This window comes from Heptranchias perlo, chromosome 6 (genome assembly GCF_035084215.1).
Source record: "Heptranchias perlo isolate sHepPer1 chromosome 6, sHepPer1.hap1, whole genome shotgun sequence".
NCBI lineage: Eukaryota > Metazoa > Chordata > Chondrichthyes > Hexanchiformes > Hexanchidae > Heptranchias > Heptranchias perlo.
Genome location: NC_090330.1, coordinates 5029164 through 5038299, shown reverse-complemented (window position 1 = coordinate 5038299; position 9136 = coordinate 5029164).

Here is a 9136-nt window from a genome sequence, read left to right as displayed (position 1 = left end):
GGCGGAGCGATGAGAATCGGGGATGCGCAAGAGGCCAGAATTGGAGGAGCGCGGAGATCTCGGAGGGTTGAAGGGCTGGAAAATCAAATTAGATCCCAATGAGCCTGAAATAGGAAATTGCTTCCTTTCCCCGGCATTAATTTCTCGCAGATTGATGAGCGCACATATTCAACAAAAGAAAACTGTTACATTCGCATTTATGTAAACGTTCCAAATTTGCACTTGAAATCAAACGAGACAGTTTATATTTCCAGGGATACGGCAAAAAAAACATTTGGAACATTCTAGACTTCATTACCATTACAGTACCAATTAAATCTAAACATTCTGTACCCGCATTATAAGCATACTTAACAAATCAGTGTAAACACAACTGAGACAGAGGTAGCACTGAGACAATAAACAAATCATCGAGTTATAGAATTGTACTGCACAGAAGGAAGCCATTCAGCCCATCGTGCCTGTGCTGGCTCTTTAAACGAGCTCTCCAATTAGTTCCATTCCCCCTGGCTTTTTCCCCATAGCCCTGCAAATTTTTTTTTCTTTTCGAGGGGTCTAGACAGAGTAGATAGAGAGAAACTGTTCCCATTGGCGGAAGGGTCAAGTCCCAGAGGACACAGATTTAAGGTGATTGGGAAAAGAGCCAGAGGCGACATGAGGAAAAAAAATTTTTACGCAGTGAGTGGTTATGATCTGGAATGCACTGCCCGAGGGGGTGGTGGAGGCAGATTCAATCATGGCTTTCAAAAGGGAACTGGATAAGTACTTGAAGGGAAAAAAATTGCAGGGCTACGTGGAAAGGGTGGGGGAGTGGCATTAGCTGGATTGCTCTTGCAGAGAGCAGGCACGGGCTCAACGGGCCGAATGGCCTCCTTCTCTGCTGTAACCATTCTATGATTCTACGATTCTAGGTATTTATCCAATTCCTTTTTGAAAATTATTACTGACTCTGCTTCCACCGCCCTTTCAGGCAGCGCATTCCAGATCACAACAACTCGCTGCGCAAAAAAAATTCTCCTCATCTCCCCTCTGGTTCTTTTGCCCATTATCTTAAGTCTGGAGTGGTTGTATGATTGGCTGAGAGTCTCAGCGCACCATTAAAAGTATACATCTCTTAAACGAAACATGCTTGAACGGAACGCAATTTTCATGACGGGGATTTTTGATAATCCTTCCCTTGTTTGACAAATATTTTATGTGATGATGCATTTCACATCAAGATGACTCAATGAGTCACCAAAATGTTGTATCACATATTGAGGGGTGTGAGAATTTCTTAAGAGTCAGAAAAGGTCATTGAACCCAACAAAACCATCCCTTTTTAGACAACTCTAAACCCTACCCACGCACCTTCTTACCACATCCCTCAATCGCTTTCCTCCCCAGACATGCATCTAATTGTCTCATGATCCCATTCATATTGTCTGCTTCACTGACTAAGAGTGGAATAGCATTATTGCTGTTTAAAAAAAAGCTCGGTCTGACTTTCCCTTCTTTTCTAAAGATTTTTTTCATTCTCGGGATGTGGACGTCACTGGCAAGGCTGGCATTTATTGCCCGTCCCTAGTTACCCTTGAGAAGTTGGTGGTGAAGGAAAGACTTGCATTTCTATAGCACCTTTCACAACCTCAGGATGTCCCAAAGCGCTTTACAGCCAATGAATTACTTTTGAAATGTGGTTACTGTTGTAATGCAGGAAAGGCAGCAGCCAATTTACACACAGCAATGAGATAAATAACCAAATAATCTGTTTTAGTGATGAGTGATAAAGATTGACCTGTAGAACTCCCATGTTCTTCTTTGAATGGCATCATGGGATCTTTTACATCCACCGGGAGAGAGCAGACTCAATTTAACTTCTTATCTGAAAGACTCTCTCAATGCTGTACTGGAGCATCAACCTAGATTATGTGCTTAAGTCACTGAATTGGGACTTAAACTCACAACCATCTAGACTCAGATGGTCAGAGATAAGACTACTACCATTGAACCACAGTTCACAACTGGTGGTGAGACTTCTTCTTGAACTGCTGCAGGTTTGCATAAAACTGATTGGCTTGCTAGGTCACTTCAGAGGGCAGTTTGGTGTGGGGCTGGACTCACACATGGGCCAGACAGGTTAAGGACAGCAGGTTTCCTTCCCTAAAAGAAAGAACAAACTTGCATTTATATAGCGCCTTTCATGGCATCAGGACGTCCCAAAGCATATTATAGCCAATGAAGTACTTTTGAAGTGTAGTTACTGTTGTAATGTAGGAAATATGGCAGCCAATTTGTGCACAGCAAGATTCCACAAACAGCAATGTGATCATGACCAGATAATCTGTTTTTTTTAGTGAAGTTGGTTGATGGATAAATATTGGCCAGGACACTGGGGAGAACTTAACAGACATTAACAAACCAGTTGGGATTTTATGACAATAAGACAGATTCATGGTAATTATTACTGATACCAGATTTTTGAGACTGAAACCTGGTGGAATTATGAACTCCTGTTCCATCTAGATTATTAGTTCAGGCCTTTGGATTACTAACTCCAGCAACATATCCACTATTCTACCATAACCCCTGGACTGGACTTGCAGAATAAATGACCAGGGTGGGCCATTGGCGTGGGTAGGGTGGATTCAAGAGACAATTTGATGCTTTTCTGCAGAGGGAAGGGATGGAGGGAGAAGATGGGTAGGCCAGGCTTGATCTGCCAAAAAGAAAAAAGACTTGCATTTGTATAGCACCTAAATCACATCTCTTCGGATTCCCTCAAGGTGCTTCGCGAAAAATGAACGGCTTTAAAGAGCAGTGACGGTTGTCTCGAAGGAAAACGGATCAGGTTACTTGGGTCTTTTTCCCGTTCCTGGAAATTCTTACGCTCTTGAGGATAATCGCACTCCTCCCCGCCCCCCCTCCCAACCCAAATCATGACGCCCACAGCGGGACTGATAGCAGCTGTGCAGGATGAACTTTGGGTTGAATGCGGAGGATGAGGGGAGGGGGGGGGGGGAGGGTGCTCAAGAGGAGCCAGCAAGACCACGACAGCGTGCGGTGGAAGAAGTCACGATGGAGAATGCTCGTTTTTTTTTATCTCTCCCTTCGGTTAGGGGATATGTTTGTGTAAGTGCTTAGCTCCCACAGAGCTCATCTGTTAAGTTCAGTTGCAAGGAACAGCCTTTGATCAATCAAAAAAAAAATGTGGTAGCAGTTGGAACACAACCTGTGAACTGTGTCCAGAGTCCAGCCGAGTGACCGTGGATGTGATGAATGAGACGGTGGCCTCCTACGGCGAGAGACCTGAATGGACATCGACATGTGTTAGAGCAATCTCTCACCATTTATTCAAAGCTTCTCACTGCATAAATATTTGTTGTAAGAGGGGGCTTAAGAGGATTATTCCCAAAGATTTCGAAACTTTTAAATGATACGCACTGCCTGGAAGCAGATTCAATAGTAACTTTCAAAAGGGAATTGGATATATGCTCGAAGGGGAAAAATTTGCAGGGCTGTGGGGAAAGAGGGGGGGGAGTGGGTCTAATTGGATAGCTCTTTCAAAGAGCCAGCACAGGCACGATGGGCCGAATGGCCTCCTTCTATGCTGTATAATTCTACAATTCTCTGATATATCATTCTTCACTCATTATATTCAGAGAGAAGTCACCCAATGCCACTGAGGTGGGAGGGTCTTTCACTCCCCCAGAATGGGACACCGACCATCATGTGGCATTCCGTCTCATTAACCATCAAAGAACTGCTGAGGTTTTGCTCCCAACTAAAGCCATCGGACTGAACTCTGAATCTAGGCTCCCTGGAGATCTGGAAGATCGAATGAAATGAGCTAAATCTGAACAGTTGTTTTCTTACCCTTTGGCAGCTCTCTTGTTACCTCAGCCATTCCTCTCATGTGAACCTAGGCAGTGAGTGTTGGAAGGCTCTTCGACCATGGGCGGCGCAGCCGAGCCCAATCCCGTACTCAGCCAACCTCCACAAGCATTGCGTCACTGAACAGCAATCAGGAGCAGGAAACCTGGCTGACATTTTTTTACTTTTTCGCCAACTCAGGGATCCTGACCAGGCTGAATATAGAAAATACAGAAAGTTCTGAGGGGAAGTGAAAAAGGAAATAAGAGAGTATGAGAATAGACTGGCGGCAAACATAAAAGGGAATCCAAAAATCTTCTATAGGCATGTAAACAGTAAATGGGCAGTAAGAGGAGGGGTGGGGCCGATCAGGGACCATAAAGGAGATCTACTCATGGAGGCAGAGGGCATGGCCGAGGTACTAAATGAGTACTTTGCATCTGTCTTTACCAAGGAAGAAGATGCTGCCAGAGTCTCAGTAAAGGAAGATGTAGTTGCGATACTGGTGGGCTAAGAATTGATAAAGAGGGGGTACTAGAAAGGCTAGCTGTACTTAAAGTAGATAAGACACCCGGTCTGAATGGGATGCATCCTAGGTTGCTGAGGGAAGTAAGGGTGGAAATTGCGGAGGTACTGGCCATAATCTTCCAAACATCCTTAGATACGGGGGTGGTGCCAGAGGACTGGAGAATTGCAAATGTTACACCCTTGTTCAAAAAAGGGTGTAAGGATAAACCCAGCAAATATAGGCCAGTCAGTTTAACCTCAGTGGTGGGGAAACGATAATCCAGGACAGAATTAGCAGTCACTTGGACAAGTGTGGATTAATTAGGGAAAGCCAGCACAGATTGTTAAAGGCAAATCGTGTTTAACTAACTTGATAGAGTTTTTTGATGAGGTAACAGAGAGGGTCGATGAGGGCAATGCGGTTGATGGGGTGTTTATGGACTTTCAAAAGGTGTTTGATAAAGTGCCGCATAATAGGCTTGTCATCAAGATTGAAGCCCATGGAATAAAGAGGGCAGTAGCAGCATGGATACAAAATTGGCTAAGTAACAGGAAGCAGAGAGTAGTGGCGAATGGTAGTTTTTTGGATTGGAGGGAGGTGTACAGTGGTGTTCCCCAGGGGTTGGTGCTGGGACCACTGCTTTTCTTAATATACATTAATGACTTGGGCTTTGGTGTACAGGGCACAATTTCAAAATTTGCAGGTGACACAAAACTTGGAAGTGTAGTGAACAGGAGGATAGTGATAGACTTCAAGAGGATATAGACAGGCTGGTGGCATGGGCAGACATGTGGCAGATGAAATTTAACGCAGAAAAATGCGAAGTGATACATTTTGGTAGGAAGAACGAGGAGACGCAATATAAACTAGAGGGCACAACTCTAAAAGGCATTCAGGAACAGAGAGATCTGGGGGTATATGTGCACAAATCGTTGAAAATGGCAGGGCAGGTTGAGAAAGTGGTTAAAAAGCATACGGGATCCTGGGCTTTATAAATAGAGGTATAGAGTACAAAAGTATGGAAGTCATGATGAACATTTATAAAACACTGGTTCGACCACAACTGGATTATTGTGTCCAGTTCTGGGCACCGTACTTCAGGAAAGATTTGAAGGCCTTAGAGAGGGTTAGAAAAAATTTACTAGAATGATTCCAGGGATGAGAGACTTTAGTTACGTGGATAGACTGGAGAAGCTGGGGTTGTTCTCCTTGGAACAGAGAAGGTTGAAAGGAGATTTGATAGCGGTATTCAAAATCATGAAGGGTCTAGAGAGAATAGATAGAGAGAAACTGTTCCAATTGGCAGAAGGATCAAGAACCAGAGGACATAGATTTAAGGTGATTGGCAAAAGAACCAAAGACGTCATGAGGAAAAACTTTTTTACACAGTGAGTGGTTATGATCTGGAATGCACTGCCTGAGGGGGTGGTGGAGGCAGATTCAATCATGGCTTTCCAAAGGGAACTGGATAAGTACTTGAAAGGAAAAAATTTGCAGCGCTACGGGGAAAGGGCAGGGGAGTGGGACTAGCTGGATTGCTCTTGCATTGAGCCGGCACGGACTCAACGGGCTGAATGGCCTCCTTCCGTGCTGCAACCTTTTTATGATTCTATAATTCTACGATACCAATTTGATCGCCATAGCTCCTGTGGTAGCAGCCGTGGCTCAGTGGGTAGCACACATGCCTCTGAGTCAGTAGGTAAGTCCCACTCCACAGACTTGAGCATACAATCTAGGTTGATACTCTCAGTGCATTACCGAGGGAGTGCTGCATTGCCGGTAGGTGCTATCTTTCAGATGAGATGTTAAACAAGGCCCTGTCTACCCTCTCAGGTGGATGTAACAGATCCTGTAGTGCTATTTTGAAGATGAGAAGGGGTGTTCTCCTGGTGTCCTAGTAAGTATCTATGCCTCAACCAACACTTATAAAAACAGATTATCTAGTTACTCTCACATTGCTGTTTGTGGGACCTTACTGTGTACAAATTAGCTGCTGTATTTCCCTACATTACAACAACGGTGACTATACTTCATTGGCTGTAAAGTCTGTTCTTCCTTCCCAAGCCCAACAGAGGAAGGTCTTGAGTTTCCCCATTCCTTTGAGTAAACAGATTATGGGCATGACACTGATGTTTATTTTAGCAACAAGATGTGAAGAATAATTCAAAAATAAACAGCGGAAAAGACCCGGAGAAGAAGGAAAGGACACTCCTCAGGCCAGCAGCTGTCTACTGTTTACACCCAGGGTCTGCCCCACTCCATCGTTCTGCTTGAGAGCGTAACTTGATCCCAGGCCCTGTGCTATAATGAAGAGGTTGTGGGTTTCAACCATGAATCAATTGGTGACCCATCACCACCTTTAGAGCATAGACCCCCACTGGTAGCCCACCTGACAGTGCCTGGCTTCACTTCTTCTAATGACAGCCTATCATCCCCCGGGTGCTTCACTGGACCAAGTAAACGGATCAAATAGTCCCAGAATCTATGAGCATCCAACGCACAGCCAGATTCCTCATTTAAGACATATTTTTCTATAATCAGTCAAGATAAGATTATCCTAACCAGCCCTGTAGCTCCATGTGAACTCCATACGCAGGTTCCATATGAATGGTAAAAGGATTCGATAGGGTAGATACAGAGAAGCTATTTCCTCTGGTGGGGGGGAATCAAGAACGAGGGGACATAATCTTAAAATAAGAGCTAGGCCGTTCAGGAGCGAAATCAGGAAGCACTTTTTCACACAAAGGGGAGTGGAAATCTGGAACTCTCTCCCCCTTAAAAGGCTGTAGATGCCGGGGGGTCAATTGGAACTTTCAAGGCTGAGATCGATAGATTTTTGTTGGGTAAGGGTATCAAGGGATATGGAGCGAAGGCGGGTAAATGGAATTGAGGTACAGATCATTCTTGATCTAATTGAATGGTGGAGCAGGCTCAAGGGGTTGAATGGCCAGCTGTTCTTAGCCTAGATTTATATTCTAGGCCCTGTTTCCCTATAAAGGAGTTACTTTAAAACACTTTTCTTTAACTGCTTTCAGCTGCCTCTCGACTTCTCCCACCCATTGGTTAATTCTAAAAAAAGTACTGGCACCTGGGTATGTTTTGATTGGCTGGCTTGCAATTAGTACCCGTGTTTGAATTGGCTGATTGGTGTGAACTGTTCTGCTTGAATGAGTTTAAGTAAGGGTCTGTCAGCAAGACTCTGCTTTTGAGCAGTGAGAAACTGGCAGAGTAACTGGTGAGTGCTGGATTATGTTTATTAACTAGTTGCTGAGTTCCTTTGTGCTTTGGGGGAGAAATTCACCTAGTGGCTGTCTGTTTTGTGCCTGGCAAAACAAGTGGCCAGGAGCTGAATATTGGTGGGGGGGTGGCGCATCTCAGTTGCCCCATTGACAGACTAATGCCATGGTCAAGTGGGCCTATAAATGGGGGTGCTCTTGAAACAGGGGTAAGGCTGCCTTACTATGTAAATTATGGCCCTATGTTGATGATGCAAAATTCAGGTACACATGGGTGGAGCTTGTGCTGTGTAAGCTCTGCCCCTTTGTGCCAGGTTCTGAGAGGCCCAGCCAGCAGTCGTTAAAGGGACCACTAGAGCCCACCAAAAAACAGCCACAAAACTTTTTCAAAGTTATTAATGTGCAGCCAGAAGGAGGAGGAGTGTACAGCAGGCTATTAATTTGCTATGAGCCTGTTTTGGGCTACTAGTAAAGACCAATTCCCTCCTCTGAGTTGTATATTAAGGAAAGAAACTATGTGATAGGCATTAGAGACTTTTGTATATTGGGGTGTAGATTGTTGTGAAAAGGGCTAGAATTACATAGAATGTACAGTGCAGAAACAGGCCATTCAGCCCCACTGGTCTATGCTGGTGTTTATGCTTCACATGTGCCTCCTCCCACCTTACTTCATCTCACCCTATCAGCATATCCTTCTAACACTTACACCTACACTATGTTAAAGATGACCTCATGGTGAGATTGAGAGCTCAGGCTTGAGTGTATAAGATCTAGAAACTTTGTGGGCCAAATTAAATGAGGGGAAAAAAAATCATGTAGGTGTCATATACAAGCAGAGGCTTGTAGATGGTCACTTTATGCTCAAATAAGTGGAAAGTATGAGGAAAGGAATACAATTGTGATGGGGGTTTCAATTTACTGGAGATTAGTTGGGAGAGTTATAGTGCAAATAAGACCAGTGAATTGTTGTTTCCAGATGTGATTTATGAATTGCTATAAGACTCAAATGACCATGAAAGCTATGGTAAGTAATATGGAACTTTCCATTATGCACTAGGCAGGGGGTGGTGGATAGAGTTAGAATCAGTGAGCAGCTAGCTACAGTGACCACAATATGGTGCAGTTTAAAATAAGACTTGCAATAAAACAAGACTCTTAACCCAGGGAAGACCAATCTTGAGGTGATGGGGACTGGATTAAGAATGATTGGTTGGCATATAGTGTTAGATGGGGAAGGTACAGAGTTAGTGGAACAACTTCAGAGGCATAATTAGTGCTTTGAAGAACTAATAACATCAGATAAAAGTGTAAAAGAAAGAACTTTCATTTATATGATACCATATCATGACATCTGGCTGTCTCAGTGCTTTACAGCCAATTAAGTACTTTTTGAAGCATAGTCACTAATCTAGTAGAAGAGATAGGACACTAACAGACAACAAAAGGAGTAATAGAGGGGATAAGGGATTAAAAATAGTCTTGCAACTACAAATCTGATTAAAGATAGGGATGTGTATAGGAAAAGATGAAGAAATTAATC